An 18,589-nucleotide genomic window follows, 5' to 3' on the forward strand; every position below is an offset into this window, starting at 1 on the left:
AGGCAGTGTGGTCTAGTGCAGTGCTTCTCAAGCTATCTGATGTGGGGGACTGGCAATTTTTTTTCCAATGTGCGCGCGGACCAGCAGCCAATGGCTCGCGGACCGGCACTGGTCCGCTGACCACCACTTTGAGTAGCACTGGTCTAGTGGGTGGGGCACAGGACTAGGAGTCAGGCCAAGAGATCTGGGTTCTTATCTTGCCTCTGCTACCAATCAGCTGCATGACCTTGAGCAGGTCATTTCCCCTCTCCGTGCCATAGTCTCTGTTCTAAAGGGCTTAGTCTGTTTCTTTCTATATGTTTGCACAGTGCCTTGCACAATGAAAATTGGGGCTTCTAGGTTCTAATGTAATTAGAACAACAGTAATAACCAATGAAAGCCAAATTTCTGGTATGCATTTACTGGCAAATACTCATTCATGCTAGCATTAGTGAAGCTCAGAATTCATTCACATTTTTCTAATTCCACAGTGGTTGTCCAAAAGAAAACAAAAAGGGGACGATCCTGCAAAATGATGAATGCTAATTCCCAGAGACTCAAATGGGAGTTGAGGGCACCCAGCAGCCTGTTAGATATTTAAGGGTACGACACCACAAGACATAGCAAACTGAAGTGATTGCTTTTGTTTTCAAAAGTCACTCTCCAGCCAGCTCTAGTATATAGTCTGTGCATGAAAAATAATTGGCCATCTTTACAGTAAATGAAATGTTGGGGCAGTGGGGAGGGAGGTAGCAACAGTCGGTTGCAACCCCTCCCACAGAAGTTCTTACAACTGAAATTAACCACTCAGTAAAAAGATGCACACACGCAGCTCCTTTTCCAAATACAAAGCTAAGTGACTATTTTCATAGATAATGTCACAGCAACGGGAAAGCCCCACAGATTAAACCCTTGCACCATTTTCTAAGCAAGACTATGCACATGTGTTTAATACCAACTGTGCCACCTTAATTGTCAGGAAGCATCACTCTCTACAGCTAATCAGGACTATCACAAGGCAGACAAAGCAGCCAACAATCTGGCACCTTCTTGAGCTGCTCATTGATCATGGAAATGTACGCCAGGTTATCTGTACCATCAGCTGCACAGAAGAGGTAAACTCCTGAGAGGGTTGGTTCTACAACACTTAGAAAGGCCATGCTCAGTCCAGTTAGAAAGAGTTGTGCAAAGCAGAGTCTGGACCATTTCCAAGTTGCTGAGAAAGAGTTGAAAAGAAGAACAAGTAACAATTGTAGGGGGGAGTGCTGAAGAAGCAGGTGAGATTTCCTGAATGATACTGAAGTCATTTTGGTTGAGATGGTGGCTGAGCTTTGTGACTTTGTCCTCACCCACAACCATTTCAGATTTGGGGACAACTTACACATTCAAGTCAGTGGAACTGCTATGGGTACCCGCATGGCCCCACAGTATGCTAACATTTTTATGGCTGACTTAGAACAACACTTCCTCAGCTATTGTCCCCTAACATCCCTACTCTACTTGCACTACATTGATGACATCTTCATCATATGGACCCAGGGGAAGGAGGCCCTTGAAGCATTCCACCTAGATATCAACAATTTCCACCCCACCATCAACCTCAGCCTGGACCAGTCCACACAAGAGATCCACTTCCTGGACACTACAGTACAAATAAGTGACGGTCACATAAACACCACCCTATACCGGAAACCTACTGACCGCTATACTTACCTATATGCCTCCGGCTTCCATCCAGGACACATCACACGATCCATTGTCTACAGCCAAGCCCTAAGGCACAACCGCATTTGCTCCAATCCCTCAGGCAGAGGCAAACCCTTACAAGATCTTTATCAAGCATTATTAAAACTACAGTACCCACCTGGGGAAGTGAGGAAACAGATTGACAGAGTGAGATGGGTACCCAGAAGTACCTACTACAGGACAGGCCCAACAAGGAAAAAACAGAACACCACTGGCCATCATGTACAGCCCCCAGCTAAAACCTCTCCAGCACATTATCCACAATCTACAACCTATCCTGGAAAACGATCCCTCACTCTTACAGACCTTGGAAGGCAGGCCAGCCCTCACTTACAGACAGCCCCCTAACCTGAAGCAAATACTCAACAGCAACCACACACCACACAACAGAAACACTAACCCACAAACCAATCCCTGTAACAAACCCTGTTGCCTACTCTTTCCCGATATGTACTCTAGCAACATCATCAGAGGACCCAACCACATCAGCCACACCATCAGGGGCTCATTCACCTGCACGTCTACTAATGTGATATATGCCATCATGTGCCAGCAATGCCCCTCTGTCATATACATTGACCAAACTGGACAGTCTCTATGTAAAAGAATAAATGGACACAAATGAGACATCAGGAATGGTAACAAAAGCCAGTAGGAGAACACTTCAATCTCCCTGGACATTCAATAACAGACTTAAAAGTAGCCATCCTTCAACAAAAATACTTCAAAAACAGATTTCAAAGAGATACTGCAGAGCTACACTTCATTTGCAAACTTAACACCATTAATTTGGGCTTGAATAGGGACTGGGAGTGGCTGGCTCATTACAAAAGCAAATTTTCCTTCTCTTGGTATTGACACCTCCTCATCAATTATTGGTAGTGGACCACATCCACCCTGATTGAATTGGCCTTCTCAACACTGGTTCTCCACTTGTATGGTAACTCCCTTCTCTTTATGTGCCAGTATGTTTATATCTGTACCTGTAATTTTTACTCCGTGCATCTGAAAAAGTGGGGGGTTTTACCCATGAAAGCTTATGCCCAAATAAACCTGTTAGTCCTTAGGGTGCCACCGGACTCCTTGTTGGTTTTGGTTGAGATATAAATTTTGGGGGTACTTTGCCCATTCTGTGAAGGGTGGAATAACTCTGACCTAGACACAAGGAATAAATATCAGCTGATGCTCGAGGTAACAACTCAGGGAACTGCCCTTGATGGTGTTTCTAGGGTATTAAAAGCCTTATTCAATATATGCTAATGTTGGCCAACTTTCACCCTTCACCTCCAACTCCTAGAATCTTGGTGCCAGGATAAGTAACATCTTCAACCTACCTGCACTGAATCCAAGGAAGTGAGTTGTGATATTGCCAAGACATTGTAAATTAGTTGACTCAGTTTTGGAAGAAAAAGCTGGGATGAATCTTCACTCCTAATTCAAGATGAATCCCGTCCCTACAATACTTACAAGTAACTTTACTTTGTGTTTTGCACGCTTCTGCACTGTTCTGTTTCAGCCAAAACCAGAAGGCAACAAAAAACAAAAAAGGATGAGGCAAGCTATTTGTAATATTATGCAGCTGCCTCCTCCCAATTGTCCCCTCAAGGCTGGAGCTCACTGCAGCATCCTGTCTGTCCCCCCTTTTTAGGGCCCTTTTAGAACTCTCAGTTCAAACAATCCCCACAAAGCATCCTATTTATTTACTCCTCTGATACATACTGGCCCCCTGGGCCCCACACAGTCCTAATTAACCTAAAATACAAACTCACACACTTTTCATCCCTGCTGGCCTTTACAGTCTCTCCAAGGCCTCCCTGCCTAGAGAGCTTTCTCCCACTCGCTCCTGCTTCTTCAGGTTTTTTTTTTTCTGACTCAGGGCCCTACACAAGCCTTCTTGCTCCTTGTAGCAGCAACAGACCTAGCTGCAGTTTTCTGGGCTTTCCCCCATTAAATGCAACCTCCTTGATTCAACCCAAGTGTCTCAGCCTATAATAAGGCCTGACTTAGTCCCTGGCTCTCCAGCCACCGACAAGCCACCCTATTGCACTATTCTTACTCTTTTTACCTAGCTATAAACTGAACACACTAGAAGACATATTTCTCACAACACTGGCAACTCAATTCCTAGGCCAAGTTGAAATAATTCCAGTTAAGCATCTCGTTTTCTGAACACTTCCTGAAGTGGAACGGCAGAGCAAATTTTGTCATTCCATAATGTTCAGGCAAGGTGAGCTTTTCAAAAGCTCAGTGTTGGCTGAACTCTGCTTCCACTGAAGTCAGTGGTAAGGCTCACATTGTTTTCGGCAGGAGTAGTAGTCGGTTGAAGCTGAGCATTTTTGAAAATCCCAACCATAATATTCTGTTTTCTTGCTTAGGTATAGCTCACTGGGAACAGCTCTCCAACTAAGAAAGTGGTTTCAGTCAAAAGACAGATACTCAGGCAGACCAGATATTACTCACAATATGCCCATTGTCTATAAAGAATTGCACCACAACTGACAATTAGCATTTTTCCAACATTAAACTCCTTTACTTTCAGGAAAACAGAAGACCATTTCCAAAAGCATCATCTGGGGACTCACAGTAATGCTGCACGTTCATCATTAACAAAAACTAGGGGACAAATAAATTCACTGGCATATATAACCACAATTCCATTGACCCCCCAATGGAGTTGCGATAAATTTAAACCACTGGTGAATTTGGCCCTTTAAGCAGACATGTGTGAGGGAAGTTTAGGATCAGATTCTGCTGCTGACCCCCAAGTAGAGGCTGACAGCCTCGTCTTCCCTATGCTCTGGAGTGGGTTCCTGGAACAAACAGTCCCTGTTCTTGGCTGTGGCCAACTATCTCCTTTCACCCATACTCCGAGAGCAGCTAATGGGAAGCAACTTGCCCTCTACTCCTTGTGCAGCACAACTTGATGCAAATATCTCACAAAGCACAAATCCCATGTGCCCCAATGAACTCAAAACATTCAGATTTGGCTCCATGAGTAGTAGAGCTAGTCCAAAAAATTTTGTTAGACTTTTTTCCTGTTCTCATCAAAGTTTGAAATTAAAACAAAAACGTCACTAAATTTTTAAATTAAAAAAATATTGAAACCAGCTGTATTGTTTAGTGATTTGGGGTACCCAACTGGAGATACCTGATTTTCCAGCGGGCAAGTGCTTGGCAATTTCTGAAAACCAGATCTTTAAGATTTCTCAGGTTGGGCACCCAAAATCTCTAGTCACTTTTGAAACGTTAAGCCTGGTGGTCAAACGAAGCCTCTGTACTCCCATTACCTTGCAGAACCTTTTGCTAAGAATTTTCAAAGGGACCTTAGTGAATTTGGCTCCCAACTCCCATTTCAGTCTCTTCTACACATACATACACACACATGGTAAGAATTTATGAGCCAAGTCTCAACTTGGAATTAATGTGTGTATGGAATAATAAACGTATCAAATTCTGAGTTGTTAATGGACAGCCACGTTAGATGCCTAAATTACAGCAGCTGAAACAACCCTGCAATAATCAAACCCGCAACTGCCAAAATGTTTTCACTGTTCATTAGCTGGGACTTTTTTGCATTGCTAATCCTAATGAGCTGCCATTCTTATTCCCATCCAAGCACTGTCTGCAGCACATCTCTAGTTTTATTTTTCTACCCAAACAGGCAATCTTATTCAACAGGCAGCCTTTTAATGCATCAAATCCAGGGAACTAGCTGATATAATGTAACGGTAATAAATCCACAACACAAACAGCTTCAGGGGAAACTGCACTTCAGTCCATGGCAGTCTTCAAGGACTTTTGTTTAAGTGGAAAAAGCCAAATGGCTGTTTTGTTTCTTCTTTAGAAACCCTGTACAAGAGAGTTTAAGGCCCCAATCCAGTGACCACTAAAATTAATGGGATTCTTTCCATTGATTTTAATGTGCATTGGATCAGGCCCGAAAACTAATTTACTCCCTTCCTAAGCATGAATAAGGGAATCCATTTGCAGTACAGAGCTTTCCGAGCAAGGATCTTGACTGATGGCAAGCCATACCTGTTGTGCAGACAAGACTTTGTATTTCAACATACTGATCACTACTACCATCGCGGTTTCTCTTAACTTGATTCCATAGCTGTCAAGTTCCAGCATCAGACATCCAGACACTCTTTCTTGTAGCCTTGTAAGTAAGGTTGCCAGGTGTCCAGTTTTCAACCGGAACACCCAGTTGAAAAGGGACCCTGGTGGTTCCAGTCAGCACTGCTGACCAGGCCATTAAAAGTCTGGTTGGCAGCACAGCGGGGTTGGCAAGATCCCTGCCTGGCTCCGTGTGACTCTCAGGAAGCAGCCAGCATGTCCCTATGGCTTCTAAGTGAAGGGGCGGCCATGGGGGTGCCGTGCGCTGCCCCTGCCCTGAGCGCAAGGTCCGCAGCTCCCATTGGCCAGGAACTGCAGGCAATGAGAGCTGCGGGGGTGGTGCCTGCGGGCAGAGGCAGCGTGTAGCGCTCCCTGGCTGCCCCTCTGCCTAGAAGCCAGCAGGACATGTCACTGCCCAAAGCCTACACCCCAACCCCCCTATCATGCCCCAACCCCCTACCTCAGCTTGGAACCCCCTCCCACACACAAACTCCCTCCTGGAGCCCACACCCCCTCCCATACCCCAAACCCCTCAGCCCCAGCCCAGAACTCCCTCCTGCCCCTTGACCCCAGCTCAGAGCCCCCTCCTTAACCCCAAACCCCACAGCCCCAGCCCAGAACCCTCATCTCCAGCCACAGCCCTCACCCCCTCCTGCACCCTGAACCCCTCATTTCTGGTCCAAGCCCAGAGCCCATACCCCCTCCCACAGCCTTACCCCCTATCCCAGCCCAGTGAAAATGAGTGAGTGAGTGAGTGAGGGTGGGAGGGAGGGAGCGAGTGACGGAGGGAGGGGTGAAGGAGTGAGCAGGGGTGGGACCTTGAGAAAGGGCAGTGCAGGGGCAGGACCTCAGAGAAAGGGCAGGGCAAGGGCGTTCAGTTTTCTGCAATTAGAAAGTTGGCAACCCTACTACTAAGCAGTGTGTTATTTACTAAGCTGAATTCACAATTCATGCAGCTTTCACTAGTTTCCAGGCCTCTCACTGAAGGATACTGGTACAAAAACAGCATGGATAAATTTGAAACCTCAGGGCTTTAATATTAATCATGGGCCAGAGTGTGCCTTTATGCACTGTCCTGTGCAAGGGGTTATGCTCTAGCTTTACCAGCCCAAGAGTTGATGTGCTTCATACCCATATGATCCTGCTTCCCTCTTGCTCCAGGTAGCTGCAAGTAACTAACTGCAGGCCTGGAAAGAGTGCAACTTACTTCCCACTTTGTGCCTGTCCAGCAAGTGGGGTTGGGGGGTAGCGCCAAAACACCTTTGCCCCTAGTGCCCACTTGCTTAGTGTGCAGGACCTGAGGGACTTCCTGTGAGCAGGGCCAGCAGTCCAAATCAGACCCCAATTCAAGACCCAAGTAGTTCTTACTCAGCCAAGGAACACAGGGGCAGGGGGCCTGGCTCCCCTGTTCAGTTGAATAAGACAGACTAACTCTGGGCAATACCTGCCATTATGAGCTTGTACATTTATGTTGTTGTTGCCTGTCCCACCCCACCACCATTTCGTTCTAACAACAAAATCAGCCTTCTGCTGAGCAGCAGGAGATGCTCAGGGCAGCTTCCCAGCGGAGGAGAATTCAGTGATGCAGAATCTGGGTATATTCTAAGTGTAGCTTGCTTTATTTACATATACCGGTCCTGGAACAAAGGTGGTCAATCAGCATGTATGCAATCCCTTCTTTCAGGAATCACAACCCAACATCAATACTCAGTTCCCAAGGAGCAATTCATCCTCAAAACGTGACTTGAATCAGAGACCAAAGTAAAGAAGATCTCCTGCCACAGCTCCCTCTCCAAAGGCCATTGCCTCTACACAAAACTTTACAATAAAAAAATTAAAAAACAAACAAACTCAGCACATATCTTCCAAAGAGAGAAAAGTTTGCTCATAAAGAAGAAAAGGCTCAGAAGAGTATCATAAAGGTGCCACCTGGTGCCATCTGCCGCAACACTGTGAAATGTTTTTTTAACGTGAAAAAGCACTGAACAGATATGGAAAAAAATCCACGCTCTCACATTGAGCAAAAGTAAACACAAACCATTCCAGTCAGGATATAAGAGCATCTGACCTTTGAAGTGGTTTCATAGCTGATTAAAGAATCTATGTATTTCCACTTCGGCAAATGCCAATGATTGTATTAAATTAAGAAGAGGCTTGAACTTAGATTTTTTTGTTAAATAAATACTTGCTGTTCCAGCAACACAGCTTCTCGTATGTATCCTGACTAGAAATATTTAGTGGCACTTAAGACACTAAGAAATTTCCATAAGTACAGTATAAATGGGTATAAAACATGGCTCTCCTCACGTCCTTGTCTCATACATGGGGTTTAGTTTAAAGTGTGTCTTTATAGTTTCCAAAGGACAATTCTGAGAGTGAAGCAACAAACTCAGTGGCATGTATTTGTATCTTAAGTCACTGTCCTTGAAAGTTCAAAGAAAGGCATACCAGCGGGCCAGAGATCAGACAGAGAATGCCTTTACTGTGATGTGGTGGGTCAGGTAATATCTATTATTGGGCCCACTTCTGTGGGTGAGAGAGATACGCCTTTCGAGCCACACAGAGCTCTTCTTCAGGTCTGTAACTTGTGAAAGACAGGAGTTATCTGGAGGCTGAGAAACTTGCTAGTAGTTTGGGAAATGACAGTTATTTTTAGGAAATCCAAGGTCAGAAGTGACAATCAGGTTCATAGTATTTCCACCTCAAATTAACAAATTTATTTGAGCATAAGCTTTCGTGGACTAAAGCCCACTTCATCAGATGCATGCAGTGGAAAATACAGTAGGAAGATATATATATATATATATATATACTCACAGAGAACATGAAAAAATGGGGGTTGCCATACCAACTCTAACAAGACTAGGGATAGCTCAGTGGTTTGAGCATTGGCCTGCTAAACCCAGGGTTGTGAGTTCAATCCTTGTGGGGGCCATTTAGGGATCTAGGGCAAAAATTGGGGATTGGTCCTGCTTTGAGCAGGGGGTTGCACTAGATGACCTCCTGAGGTCCCTTCCAACCCTGATAGCCTATGATTCTAATCGATTAAGGATTAACAGCAAGAGAAAAAAAAAGTCTGTAGTGATAATCAGGATAGCCCATTTCAAACTGTTGACAAGAAGGTGTTAGTAACATTAGGAGGAAAATTAGCATGGGGAAATAGTTTTTAGTTTGTGTAATGACTCATCCACTCCCAGTCTTTATTCAAGCCTAATTTAATGGTATTAAGCTTGCAAATTAATTCCAGTTCTGCAGTTTCTCGTTGGAGTCTATTTTTGAAGTTTTTTTTGTTGAAGGATGGCTACTTTTAAATGTTATTGAACGTCCAGGGCGATTGAAGTGTTCTCCTCCTGGCTTTTGTATGTTACCATTCTGAATGTCTGATTTGTGTCCATTAATTCTTTTGCATAGAGACTGTCCGGTTTGGCCAATGTACATGGCAGAGGGGCATTGCTGGCACATGATGGCATATATCATATTGGTAGATGTGCAGGTGAACGAGCTTCTGATGGTGTGGCTGATGTGATTAAGTCCTATGATGGTGTCCCTTGAATAGATATGTGGATAGAGTTAGCAACAGTCTTTGTTGCAAGGATAGGTTCCTGGGTTAGTGTTTTTGTTGTGTGGTTGGTGAGTATTTGCTTCAGGTTAGGGGCTGTCTGTAAGTGAGGACTGGCCTGTCTCCCAAGACCTGTGAGAGTGAGGGATCATCCTTCAGGATAGGTTGTAGATCCTTGATGATGCACTGGAGAGGTTTTAGTTGGGGGCTGAAGGTGCTGGCTAGTGGCGTTCTGTTACTTTCTTTGTTGGGCCTGTCCTCAGGTACTTCTGAGGTACTCTTCTGGCTCTGTCAATCTCTTTCCACACTTCCCCAGGTAGGTACTGTAGTTCTAAGAACGCTTGATAGAGATCTTGTAGGTGTTTGTCTCGGTCTGAGGGGTTGGAGCAAACACGATTGTATCGTAGAGCTTGGCTGTATAAAATGGATAGTGTGGTGTGGTCTGGATGAAAGCTGGGGGCATGTAGGTAAGTACAGCAGTCAGTAGGTTTCCAGTATAGGGTGGTGTTTATGTGACCATCGCTTATTAGCACTATCCTACTGTATTTTCCACTGCATGCATCTGATGAAGTGGGTTTTAGCCCACAAAAGCTTATGCTCAAATAAACTTGTTAGTCTCTAAGGTGCCACAAGTACTCCCCATTCTTTTTGCTGATACAGACTAACACGGCTACCACTCTGAAACCTGCCACCTCAAACTGAATTTTATCCTGAGAACAATTGCCCTTGTTATGTTAATTAGTGTAATTAATAGAGAACAAGGAAGCAATGGTAGCTCTCCATGCTGACTATTTATTACATTTGATGACACTTAAATTGGAATGAAATCAACAAGATGAAATTCAAGAAAGACAAGTGCAAAGTAGTACATTTAGGAAGGAAAAATTAAATACACAACTACAAAATGGGGGTTAACTGGCTAGGCTGGAGCACTGCTGAAAAGAATCTGGGGGTTATAGTGAACCACAGATTGAATGAGAGTCAACCATGTGACAGAGTTCCAAAAAAGGCTAATATTCTGGGCTGCATTAAGAGGAGTGTTGTATGTAAGACACAGGAGGTATTTGTCCCACTCTGCTCAGCACTGGTGAGGCCTCAGCTGGAGTATCATGTCCAATTCTGGGCACCACACTTTAGGAAAGACATGGATAAATTGGAGAGAGACCAGAGGAAAGCTACAAAAATGATAAAAGGGTCAGAAAACCTGATCTTTCAGGAACAGTTAAAAAACTGGGCATGTTTAGTCTTGAGAAAAGAAGACTGAGGGGGACCTGATAACAGCCTTCCGATATGTTAAGGGATATTATACAGAGGACTGGGCTCAATTGTTCCCCATGTCCACTGAAGGTAGGACGAGAAGCAATGGGCTTAATCTGCAGCAGGGGAGATTTAGGTTATACATTAGGAAAAACTTTTTAACTAGAAGGATAGTTAAAAGCACTGGAATAGGCTTCCAAGGAAAGGCATGGAATCCCTGACATTGGAGGTTTTTAAGAAAGGCTTGGACAGATACCTGTCAGGGATGGTCTAGATATACTTGGTCTTGCCTCAGCATGCAGGCCTTTTGAGTTCCCTTCCAGCCCTATAGTTCTATGATTCTATGATTTATAATTCTATTCTAAGCTCTGTTAAGTGCCATGTTCCAAGAGAAACTTCTCCAGAAAATATGGAGCTAAAGGAAATTGTTTATTATAAAGTGGAAATAATATTTTATCTAACTTATAGAGTGGTATTTTGAAAAGTGCCCAAGTAACTTAGGAGCAGAAGCCCCATTGAAAGTCACGAAGGGACTCATCTGAACCTCTGAGTGGATGGAAAGATGTCATTGACTTCAGTGGGCTTTGAATCACACTCTTTGGCACTTTTGAAAATCTCAAACCCAAAATACACTTTTGGTAAAGTGTCATAAACTCACCTGACCCATTTTCATCATTCTTCATAAAAATGGCATAGAGAGATGAAAGTCTTCTCTGGCAAGTAATTTTGGTGGGGATACAGAAAGAAGATGAGCAGGTTCTGTCTGTACTGTGGAGGCACTAAACACAAATACAGTTCCCAGCCCTGCCACAGCCTTCCCTTGGGATCTTGGGCAAGTCACTTAGACTGGCAATTTCAACGGCATTTAAAGGAATTAGGCACTGAACTCCAAGGTCACCGTGTAGGTACCTCTACTTTAAGGATTTGTGCCAGTTAAACACTGATTTAGTTAAAAGAGTACTAGTTTTCCAATGTAGAAAATGTAGTACTTTGAATTTCATTTTTAATGGTATTACACTAGCACCTGGAGGCAACACTTTACCATGCACTCGACAAACACTAGAACTGGTGGGGAAATGCATTTCCCACCCTATGGAAAATTTGGACAAAAATGAAAAAAAAAACATTTTTGTAAAAGTTTTCTATGAAAAAGTTCTATTTTTCATGAAAGAACTGAAAACAGAAAAGTTCTCTTTTTTTGACAAACAGTCCAAATTTCCAACAGAAAGCAGACACTTTTTCACCAAAAATTTTATTTAGTTGAAAACCCAGCTTTCCATCCAAAAACAGCACATTTTTAGTCAGCCCTCACACACAGTAGAAATAGTCCCTGGCCCAGAGAACTTACAGTCTAAATAGGCAACAAAGGGTGAGAGAAGGTTAGTGGGTGACTTGATTAGTCTAAATAGCCACACAGGGAACAAAAATATTTAATAATGGGCTCTTCAGTCTAGCAGAGAAAGGTAAAATCCATGATCCAGTTACTGGAAGCTGATACTAGACAAATTCAACTTGGAAATAAGGTGTACATTTTTAACAGTGAAGGTAATTAGCCACTGGAAGAATTTACCAAGGATTTGCTCTAGGAATTATTTTGGGGAAGTTCTCTGGTTTGTGTTATACAAGCAATTAGCCTAGGTGGTCCCATTGGTCCCTCCTGGCTTTGGGTTCTAGGAGCTCTCTTTATTCTACAGGTGGGGAACTGAGGCAAAGAGCCGTACCCAAAGTCACACAGCAAGTGTGTCACAGAGCTGGGAATCAGACCCACATCTTCTCAGTCCCAAGTGCCTTAAGCACAAGGCCAGCCTTCCTCTCACTATAGCAGAGTCTTAAATCTCGTTTCTAAAACTGACTTGTAGCCATGACTAGTGGCGGAGAGGGTATGATGGGTTATCTGTGCCACTTCCTCCTCACTCCATCAAGGAGATACCGATCACCCGCAGCAGCATCCTCTGCAACCCTAATCCCAGTTTAGCGCAAAGGGGAGGCCCTGAGAAAGGCAGAGAGCTGGAGAGCAAGCCCACCCTGCACTCAGACCACAACAGCAGCTCCTATCCCACAGGGCTGGGCCCGGCTCCTCTCTGCAGGCATTGCAACCTGGCACACAGAATCACAGTGCCACTCAGTGGCCACCCCTCCCTTGTGAATGCGGGGCTGCCAGGCCAAATTCCAGTGAGTAGCATTGCAATGCAGCACATGGGGTCACACCAGCACTCAGATGTGGGGGTTCATGGCAAATTACTCCTTTCCCCTCTCCCAGCAGCCCTGTGGTTAACCACTGTGGGCTGGTTGCCTCCCAGTCCCTCTATCAGCTCAGCCACTGGCCATGTCAGTATAAGTATTCAAAACCTGGCCTGGCTTGCTAATGGTGAGAGCCTTGCTGCATTGTGCACAGAATGGGAGAAGAGCAGCCGTGATGAGGTAATGCCAACAAAGCATCGTACATACCTCTATAAAGATTTTTCATGTTCATTTCAGCCTCTCCTCGGCAAACTGAGTGAGCCTCAAGAGACAAGCCTCCCAGCCCAGGTTCACAGTGTGATGTTAGCGGAGCTTGCGATAGTGAGCTGAGAGCAGCTGTGCAGACACTGCTTTCACACTGCAGCTTGGGCACTCACTCCCCATCAGCAATAATACCTACATGGCTCTTTTTAGTGTGCCAGCACAAATCTGGGGACGTAGTCCGGGAGGCTCTCTCCCTGGTGCAGTGTAGACATGCCGGTGTTTGGAACTCTATCCAAAATTGTTCAGTCATGACATTAGGATGGAAACTGAGTGCTCATGCAGTTACTCTCTGCTGTTGGCTGGATTAGAAGTAGAAAAGGATTATCTGTCCTTGGGATAGCTACAACTGGTCAAAAGAGGGGTTGTGAAAGTAATTGGAGTTATAGAAAGACTTCCGTGTGTGGAAGAGTGGTAGCAGTCAGAGAGGAGACAAACAGAAGTGGAGATGAGAGAGGAAAATGCAATGTATGGTACAGAGACGGGAAACCAGGTGCTCCCTTTTCACACTTCCTAATACAAGAACAAGGGTACTGTAACTGTGCAGGGCTTCTCCCCTCCTTGCCCCCAGCTATCAGTCAAGTATGTGCGGCCACACCCAGGCTCTTTCAAGCAGGTTTATTCTCGTAAAACAAACCCAATCCCCATTTTTTTTCAGTATTTTCTTCTTTCCATTACACACACTAAAAAAAAGTTTTAGTCACAAATAAGAGACATTTTACAAAGCTGTTTCTCTAGTTATATAAAAAATATCAGGACAAGAAAGCCATTTCCTAGGAAAGTCAGAAACTAGAAAATTGTGTACCTCCTGGGATGTGGCCCTTTGTTGTACGGGACTTGCAGATCTGTCTAAAATCTCTACACACTTTGGGTTCATGTTCTTCTCTGCTAGCATCTATCTTATCTACTTCCTTCACCAACTCGCAAGTCAACCTGAGCAGAACCCCACATCATATCTATGCCAGGATTTAATTAGCAAGTCAGAGACCAATTGAGGGGTGGGGTGGGAGGAGAAGTAGTAGTAAGGCAGAAAGATGAAAGAGACCATAACAGAAAGAGGAGGACATCCAGGAAGAGAAGGAAAGGGGTGGGGGGGGGAAGAGACAAAATAGTCCCTGTTCTCAACTGTGTTAGGATTACTCTAGTTTTGCACCAGTGCAACTCCACTGAAATCAACCCTGGATTCCAGCGTTGAACACCCACTTATACAAGTCTCCTTCGAACAACATTTTTGCCACCATATTTTTGGACATACAAAACCTTGAATTCATGCACACAAATTGTAGTGGTGCAAGCCAACTGCACAGTAAGATGCCATTCGTGCGAACCAATCAGGTAGCTATATGTCAAAACTACCTAATTTTCATTTGCAGATGTCAAGTTTTTGAGAACACAAGTACTTGAATGCAAAATGTTATATCCGCAAAAAAATGAATGTGAAACTACGGGAATCATCTTAAAAGCCTTTTGAAATATGGCCCCAAAGGTTGTGTCAAGGGCATACTATTCTACAGAAATATTTGCTAGGAAACATTGTAGTTGTTGAGAAATACTACACTTCATGCACTGCACTTGATCTGGTTTATTACTGATTTCCTACATGAGAACTAGAAGAACTAAAAGTAAGATGGGTCTAGCTTATACAATCTACAGACATTTCATCCCCGCTGTCAAGGGTAGAAAAATCCTGGCTTCAATGCAGCAGAAAAACAACTCACTGAAGCAGAAGGTTCCATCTCAGTGGAATTCAGCTGATTATAGGCTTGAATAACCCTTGTAATAACAGCAAGTTGTATGGCACGTAGAGGATAGGCCAGGCAAATACCACCTTGACCTCTGCTAACTGGAATCCGATAACCAATTATCCATCCTTTTCTGCACATCTGGTGTAGTCACTTGAGGAGGAGGGCAGGCCAGTGCTGATGAGGCATGTCTTAGCAAAGTTTGACCACAAAACCTGGGACACTGTCTTGACGGGGGAAAAAAATAATCCAAATTGAAAACAGAGGTGACATGGCTGAAATAATGTTATAGCAAAAACATGGCTCTTAAGCCGTCTACTAACTCCAAGATAAGTGAAGTGCCTGACAGACAAATAGGAGTTGAGAAGATTGCTTGATCTGTGGTACATTTAGAGGAAAAATTGAAACCATTGTTTAACAGAATTCAGACACTGAGCACTCCTGTGGAAAAAAAATCAGATCATTCCATCATCACATGATCTTCTCCCCCATTCTACACACTGGTCACAGATTATACGCTGCAAAAATAAGAGATGTCTGTGTCTTAAACCAAGAGAATCCTTGCGAAAAGATAATGAACGTTAAAAAGTTGACAAGACACAATTAGTGGTAGCATAAAGAATTAAAGTTGGTCCCCTTAAGACACCTCCTGCCCCATTATAGTACATATGAAAGCTGCTGCTTAACATTCATTTTCACTGGGTTTATTGCAGTTATACTTTCGTGGGCACTGGAAACCATTCTAAACCCCAAATGCACAACAGAAGGGGGAAACTTATTAATGCCCTAAATTTTCAAGTGTCGGCAAATGTCAGGTGCTTCGGGTTTTTGGGGTCCCCAATTTGAGACGTCAGTATATTAGGTTTGATATCCAAATGTAGTGGACACTTTTGCAGATTTACACCCAGCTGATTTACCCAAGGTCTGAGGGCAAGTGATTTGTGGAGGTGGAAAGAGAACCAGGCCTCAACCCCTATTCATGTGCCCTTTCTGCTGGAGCTAGCTGCCCCTAATCACAAACAAATGGTTCAGTCTCCTGAGCTTTCAGATAAACACAGCATACGGATGGAAAGCCATAACTGGACAGAGTCCTCCCTCCTTACATGTAGTTTTGTAGGAGATTTCCCCCTCAAATGGCTACATCCTTTTGTTGCCACATCAACTGGTCAACGTCTGATGCTGTTTGCCAGAAAAATAAGATGGTGAGTCAATTGGGACTCTGTTTGGAAGAAATTTCCTCAGGGCAATAACCTAGCACAGGGGTGGGCGAACTATGGCCTGGGGGGGCCGCATCCGGCCCTTCAGACATTTTAATCTGGCCCTCGAGCTCCAGCAGCTCCTGGAAGCAGCGACATGTCTCCCCATCCCCGCCTCCTATGTGTAGGGGCAGCCAGGGGGCGCTGCACACTGCCCCCGCAGCTCCTATTGGCTGGCAGTCATGGCCAATGGGAGCTGCAGGGGCGGCAACTGCAAACAGGGCAGCGCACAGAGCCTCCTGGCTGCACCTCTGCATAGGAGCTGGAGAGGGGACATGCTGCTGCTTCTGGTAGCTGCTTGAGGTAAACGACGCCCAGAGCCTGTACCCCTGATCCCCTCCTATGCCCCAATTCCCTGCCCCAGCCCTGATCCCCCTCCCACCATCCGAACCATTCGGTCCCAGCCTGGAGCACTCTCCTGCACCCCCAATCCCTCATCCCCAGCCCCACCCCAGAACCCACACTCCCAGCAGAAGCCCTCACCCCCTTCCGCATCCCAACCTCCAATTTTGTGAGCATTCATGGCCCGCCATAAAATTTCCATACCCAGATGTGGCCCTCGGGCCAAAACGTTTGCCCACCCCTGACCTAGCAGCAAAACCTTGAAATTGAACGGTGGGGAATCTTACAGCAAAAATACTCAATTATCTTTTTTCAGAAACCCTTCACCTGGCGGAATTGTACCAGACATGCATGTGAGATCCTTTGCTCCTTCCCTTCCCTTCCCCATCTCCTTTAGCCATCAGCTGGAGAAATTGGACCAGTACTCTTATAAAGCAGGATGAACCCGCATGTCCAGCACAACAGCTGAATTAGTAACTCTGCATACATGAAACACTGATGTCTGAAAACCACAGTGACTAAAATTGAGGGATTAGATTAGATTAACAGAATAAGATTAATGGACAGATTATGGATGGTAATTTTGGACTAGCCATTTTCCTTTAATTTGATTCCAGGAGAGACAATCATAATAAGAAATTCCAAAGCCCAAGGTTACATCTGTTTGAAATAGTTGACTTGAGCTGGTTGAAAAGAATCAAAGTGATGACATTTTTCATTTTTTTTAATTGCAACATATGCAAAAATTAAACAAGTTTTTTTTTCCATAAAAACATTATTTTTGAGCTGCTACGGAGCTCATCAAAATATTCTGAATTTCAACAAAAACTAAAGTTAATAAAAATTTCATTTTTTCCAACCACCTCTACAATTGACTGTAAAAATCCCTGACTCTAGTCTTTAAAAAGCCAGTTCAAAATCATTTCTCCCAGCATCAGAGTGAGAAAAACAGACCTTAAAACTCTCCAAAAATGTCAGTTGTTATACCTTTAGCTTTTACCATAGCACACAGCCTGCCACAGCAGAGTCCATGTTCTTCCCAAAAGCTTAAACATCTAGGGTCTTCCAAAAGCCAGCCCAAAGGCAAGAATTTAGCAGCTGCCTGACCACTAACTGTTTAGCAGCTGTTTAGCAGCTGCCTGACCGCTAACTGCAATGGAAGTTATGCCAGGCACTCTAGGCCTGGGACTGAGAGATTCAGCTGGGAAACCTGATAGAGAGTTCATGGGTGGTTTTGTTAAAAATATTTAAGGTCCACAGCCAGTATGGATCACTTTTCTGGCATGTTTCAGGTAATTAGCTCTGTAAGTTACAGTACAACACTGTTTTAATGAACCCTGGTTAACCAACTCTCCTGCTTAAATGAAGCCTGGAAGTGCCACCCTAAGGTGTATTTTATTTTGACTGAGCTTGGGCAGAGCCCCAAGTGGGACCCGCAGTAAAGACAAGAGGATTCTGCAGGGGTCCTTTTTCTTGGCTCACAGTGCAGACTTTTGGCCTTTGCATCCTCATCTCTGATCACAGTGAAGCTGCTGACAAGTGTCTGTGCTCTGGATTCTCATCCTCCCAAGAGCAGGGAAGATCCTGCCAGCTACCAACGGAGAAAGTTGCACTCTATGTCCTGCTCCCCCCAGGACTAGGGCACAATAATGACCAGCCAGCATTCAAGAGGACGCATTTGTTGCAGCGTGGACCCTTTAATGACATCAGCCAATATAACTGTTTTGGGTCCCCTACAATGGGTGGAGCCATGGATTTTCTTCACTTTTACTTCTCCAGACTTCTTAGGCGTCTCCCAATGCTGTCAGATACGCTGCACTGTATTTGCCTTTTCTTACCGCAAGGGTCTGTGAACAGCAATCAAATGTCAGTACTACATGAAACATTTTACCCAATAATAGGTATCCAAAAGAGGGCTGGTTCCCAGTGGGGTGTGGTGATACAATACGGAACAAAACCACTTTGAAGACGCTTAGGTATTTGCTCTCATATTTTCCGAGGATTTTCCCAACTTTTTTCTAATTTCCTGTTGATAAGCCCAACATAAACATCTCTGCTAAGTAATTCATAACAGCTATGAAATGCCCAGA

The sequence above is a fragment of the Lepidochelys kempii genome, chromosome 9 (assembly GCF_965140265.1).
Source record: "Lepidochelys kempii isolate rLepKem1 chromosome 9, rLepKem1.hap2, whole genome shotgun sequence".
Lineage (NCBI taxonomy): Eukaryota > Metazoa > Chordata > Testudines > Cheloniidae > Lepidochelys > Lepidochelys kempii.